The following is a 5,141-nucleotide window of genomic DNA, read 5'->3' on the forward strand; positions in this document are numbered from 1 at the left end:
CATCCTTCTTCGATGTGCGCTCCAAACCCGCTGTGAGAAGACGGTCAAAGGCGTGTGACCGAAACCGGAAATTCCCGTAAACCTACTTAATGTATAACTGAACGCAAAATCCTTTGGCGCAGTCGTCACTCCGCAGTGAATAATTATACAATGTCGAAGCAAATGACGGGGATCGCTACAAAAGGACTGAATTTAACTTAAAATGGGCTTTCTTCTTACACATTTGATCTAAATGAAAATACAATAGTGCAACACTACGTTTCTAGTTATGGGTACTGTCAAAGTTTCATATTTGTTCATTCTTTAGTTTCTGAGAATATACTGTTCGCAAAATTTGGCCTTAGCTCCATTGGTAGTAAGATACCGGCTTTCTGTGTACAATGTGTATGTAATGAAAGGAAAAAATATGTATGTACTATATAATTTTTTTTACGTCCGTTACTAAATAATTGCGACCCCTACCCCTCAAACCAAGAAATAAAAGTACATTGTAGTTGCTCTAGTTCATAGCATGGAGATGATGACAGGATTTTGAGCAGGATAACGTATTTCTTTATACAATATATACACTGTATATGAATCCAGATATGGTCAGATAGGATAAGAACCTGCATTTTGTAGTAAACGTTCGAACTGGCCTAGGGGTTATCAAAATGACATTTTTAGGAGCAAAATTAATAGAAATGAGTTCTTCTGTATTTATACCCAATTAAAAACATCTCATCTTTTAAAAAGAAAGCCGTTGGCTGTTTATGATTTTATCTCATCCAAACTTTGGTCGCAGATTTAGTGTGTGTGTGTGTGTGAGAGAGAGAGAGAGAGAGAGAGAGAGAGAGAGAGAGAGAGAGAGAGAGAGAGAGAGAGAGACTGATGAAAGCTTATACTGACAACCGCCATACACTACACATTTCAGGGGGAAAAAACAACAAGTGGAAATCGGGTCGCTATTGATTTGTCAAATATCGATACCAGCACGGTACCGCGGAAGAACCTGGCTCAGGATTCTTCGGGAGATCGACCTCCTACTATCACGTAACCGCAGATAATATACCTGAATACCACCGCGCGCTTGGTTGTTGCACCGACACATGAGAAGTCTGTGGTCATATATAATACCATTGTCTTTTTGTTCTTGGATGGTTCAAGTTGTCTGCTTCTTATAATCGTGTCCACTGTTAAAATGGTAATGATTTCAGCGCAGTAAAGTAATTCCTACTAGATATCTAGATCTACTGCATTCTTCTCAAGTGATTTTGTTTCTGGGTTTTTTTCGTGAGCACTTTTGTGAGTACATTTTGTGTAGACGTGCTTCGTGTGACATTTCTTCCTGTCCGCTGCTAAAATGGTAATTATTGCAGAGGGTGATAATCTCTACCTTTTGTCAAGTAATTATTGTGTGTGTGTGTGTGTGTGTGTGTGTGTGTGTGTGTGTGTGTGTGTGTGTGTGTGTGTGTGTGTGTGTGTGAGCACACTGTGTAGGTGTGTGGTTGGTGAATGCTCTGGATAAGACTTTATTGTGTTGCAAGTGCCGTAAAACTCGTACGAAAAACAAAAAACATTGTGTAGAGACATGCATCATGTTGCACTCTCCCAAACCAGGGCAGTGATACTGACTGAAGTTTTCTTTAGGGGGGATATTAACATGTTCTTATACAACAGTAGAATTTTAAAGGGACTGATTTATCAATGTCATGCTCATACAACATTGGGGGAACTGCTGCTTTTTCTTTCCTTATCCTTATGATCCTTATTTTTCCTCTACTTCTTTTGTATCTTAATCACTCTCTTGTGAACTGTTATTTCCTGGGTGCCTTCATAGTCGAAGCAGACTTTGTACTGTTGAGTCTAGAGAGGTGAGCAGAATAAGCCTGATTCCCCGTTCGGACTTCTCTGTTGACGTCCACCCATTGGCGCTCATATGACCTTATGTAGTTGGGAGGGCCGTAAAACCTAACCAAAAGAATTTAACATATTGCACTCTGGTGACGGTGAATCGATGCAATGTTCTTGACGTCAGTATTTGCACATGAGGTAAGATAACGCTTTCGCTCCTCTCTTGAATTACACGGCGTTATTGATCAGAGTTGATCGATCTTGAATGCATTAATTTGTGTTGTCCTCCTTTGTGAGTGGATGGCGGATGCTCTGGTGTGGTTTGCACCTGTTAATGTGTGTGCGGGTGTGTGTGTGTGTTTGTGTGCGTGTGTGTGCGTGCGTGTGTGTGTGTGTGTGTGTGTGTGTGTGTGTGTGTGTTCGCGCATGCGTGCGCTTGCATGTATGTACTGCTGTTTCAGTATGGGGACTGTTATCTGTAATGGGCTTTGCTATTCTTCTTGTGATAAGGATGAGCCTCTTAAAAAGTCTTACGGTGATCGGTGCTTGTACGGTTTTTAAACTTTTCTTGCCAAAATTTTTACTTGAAGTTGTTGAAGAATATTATCTGATTACGCCAGCAGTAGGACTGTCGTTTAAATCTTTCAAAATGGCATATATCACGATAGACATAAGCGGAAGAAAGACGAGAAGGTTGAACAGTGTACGCCCGTGTGTATGTATGTATGTGTGTGTGGGTGTGTGTATGTGTGTGCGTGCGTGTGTTTGTGTGTGTGCGTGCATCTGTGTGTATGTGTGTGTGTGGATGCGTGCATCTGTGCGTGTGCGTGCGTGTGTCGTGTGTGTGTGTGTGTGTGTGTGTGTGTGTGTGTGTGTGTGTGTGTGTGTGTGTGTGTATATTGCTGTTTCAGTGTAGAGATTATTACCTATAAAGGGCTTTAGCTATTCTTCTTGTGAGAAGTGTGAGATCCTTAGCGTAGTCGGTTCTAATGCGAATTTTGAACTTTCCTTCTCTTATATATATATATATATATATAATTTTTTGTAGTTGTCGTTGAAGAGAATTATCTGATTACACCGGCAGCAAGGCTGTCATTAATTCTTTCAAAACGGCATATCACGACAGACGTATAGAAGAAAGACAAGAGGGTTGAACCATACGTGACTGACGGCCGCAATCCTCCTTGTCTTCGTCGACTAGATCAAACGATATTCTGTCCCCGTCGTGTTATGCAAGAAACATTCTGAATTATGCAAACTGGGCCCGAAAATGTGAAATAATGCGATTCGGATAGTTTTAACAAAGAATGATATTAAAGGAAAATAATCAGAAATTATGCAAAAAATAAATTATCAAATTTTGTTAAATTATGCGGGGTGCATAAAACCACGGGGACAGGATAGTATTATAGTCTAGTCTTTGGAACAGTTCGCTCTCTGTTCATCTGCTTGTGTCGAAGTGTTTTTATACTTGTAGCATTAGGCTAGTGCGCGTTCTACGGTCCATCGTTCCGTATGGTATTCATAGCAAAAGGCCACCGGGTCAGAGAGAGACACTTTGTGGATCACGACAGTTTTGTTTGTTTGTTTTAAAGGTTGGGACGTCTGTTCTGTTGCCCTTTAGGAAGGTGGTTGATTTGGCAAATAAAATGTGTTTGTGTCAGCTGATACGGGTGTCAAATTATTCAGTTTGGTTATTTCTAATTTCCTATCTAATATTCTATTGTCTTTTACCCCCCCTTTTTTTTTGTGTCTGCTACTCTCTTCTAACGCCTCTAATCTTCTGTACATATTATGACCTATTTGTGTTGCAAGTGCGGGGAACTGTAAAATAAAAATCTTTTATGGGCTCTGCTATTCCTCTAGTGAGGAGTGTGGGCCTCTTCATGTGGTCGGTTCTAATGTTACTTTGAAACTTGTCTTATCGACAATTTTTTTTGTCAGTTGTTGAAGAGAATTATCTGATTACACCGGCAGCGGGGCTGTCGTCTAAGACCTGTCAAAATGGCATACCATGAGAGAATGATATGAAAGAAAGACGAGAGGGTTGAACCGTGTGTGACTGGCAGCCGCAGACCTCCATGTCCTCCTCGGCAAGATCAAACGATTTTTTTTATCTTAAAGCTTTGAAACAGTTCGCTCTCTGTTCGTTTGCTGTTGGGGTTTTTATTTATTTTTTTGTGTTAAAAAGAACATTAGTGCGCGTTCTACGTTCCGTCGTTCCGCATGGCATTCAGAGCAAAAGCCACAGGCCACAGGGTCAGACAGGTAGGGACGATTTGTGAATCACAGCAGTTCTTTTGAAGGTTGGGGCGTACGTTTGGTTGCACTTTTGTGAAGGTGATAGGTTAGGCAAAATTGGTGTGTCTGAGTCAGGGGCGCCAAACTCAGTGGCTTATGATGTTAAAAAAAGTTTTTTTTTTAAGTACTCAAGGAAGGAAATGGGAAGTGACCGTCTGAACAAGTGATTGTCTTATACCGGTGTCCATTAGAGTTGGTTGGACCGTACATATTAATTGTCTGCCTGATAAAGAAGAGGGGAATGTCGTAGTCTAGAGATTAAGGTGTTTGCCTCTCTTTCAATAGGTCGCGGGTTCGAATCCGGATTGCGAGGGAAATTTTCTTTTCTAAAATTTTCTCCTTTTACATCCTTTCCTGCTTTCTAACAATGTTCTGTCGTCTTCTTTCGTCTCCACTTTCTGCCCCTACCCCCTCACCTCTTTGCCCCCTCCTCTTGGGTCCTGACTCTTTCTGCAGCCTTTCTACTACTACTCCTTGGCCCCTTCTTGCTGCTGTCTTTCAGCCACACCGCAGATCTTATGATAGGTAAGATCTACTCCTAGCCTTCTCGGACAAGGACAAAAAGTCTCGGAGGTCCCGATTGCAAGTTGCGCACGTTAAAGATCCCTTAGTGGTCCAAAAGCGATAAGAAGAGTATGCTTTGGCCTACATCCTGGCAAAGTTCAAAATGTCCTACCAACTGTAAAGTAACTGTTTAATGTGTCCCTTGTTTATATGACCTTATGCAGTTGCGAGCACCGTAAAACACTTACAAGAAGAAAAAGAAGAAGAAGAAGAAGATCACTGTGTAGTGTTGTAGTCGTCAGGTAGCAGTGTCGGTAGCCCCACAGAACTAGACCCACTCACTACTCAGGGGTCACCCACCTCCGGATCGACAGCTTTTTTTCCAGTTACAGTGGGAGGAACAGGTAAGGGGCGGAGGCCGGAAGAGGAGAAGTGAGGGATGGCGAGAGGAGGCATGCGTGTGCGCGCGCTTCTAATCTATACCGAAGTGTACAAAGACATTT

General features: G+C 41.8%; 1 protein-coding gene across 3 annotated transcripts in view; it reads left to right on the forward strand.

Annotated features, from left to right (window-relative positions):
- LOC101851127 (beta-1,3-galactosyltransferase 1) overlaps positions 1–5,141 on the forward strand; it is a 52,070-nt gene that overhangs the window by 17,774 nt on the left and 29,155 nt on the right. The gene's annotated exons all lie outside the window — the stretch shown is intronic.

This window comes from Aplysia californica, unplaced genomic scaffold (assembly GCF_000002075.1).
Source record: "Aplysia californica isolate F4 #8 unplaced genomic scaffold, AplCal3.0 scaffold00184, whole genome shotgun sequence".
In the NCBI taxonomy this organism is placed as follows: Eukaryota; Metazoa; Mollusca; class Gastropoda; order Aplysiida; family Aplysiidae; genus Aplysia; species Aplysia californica.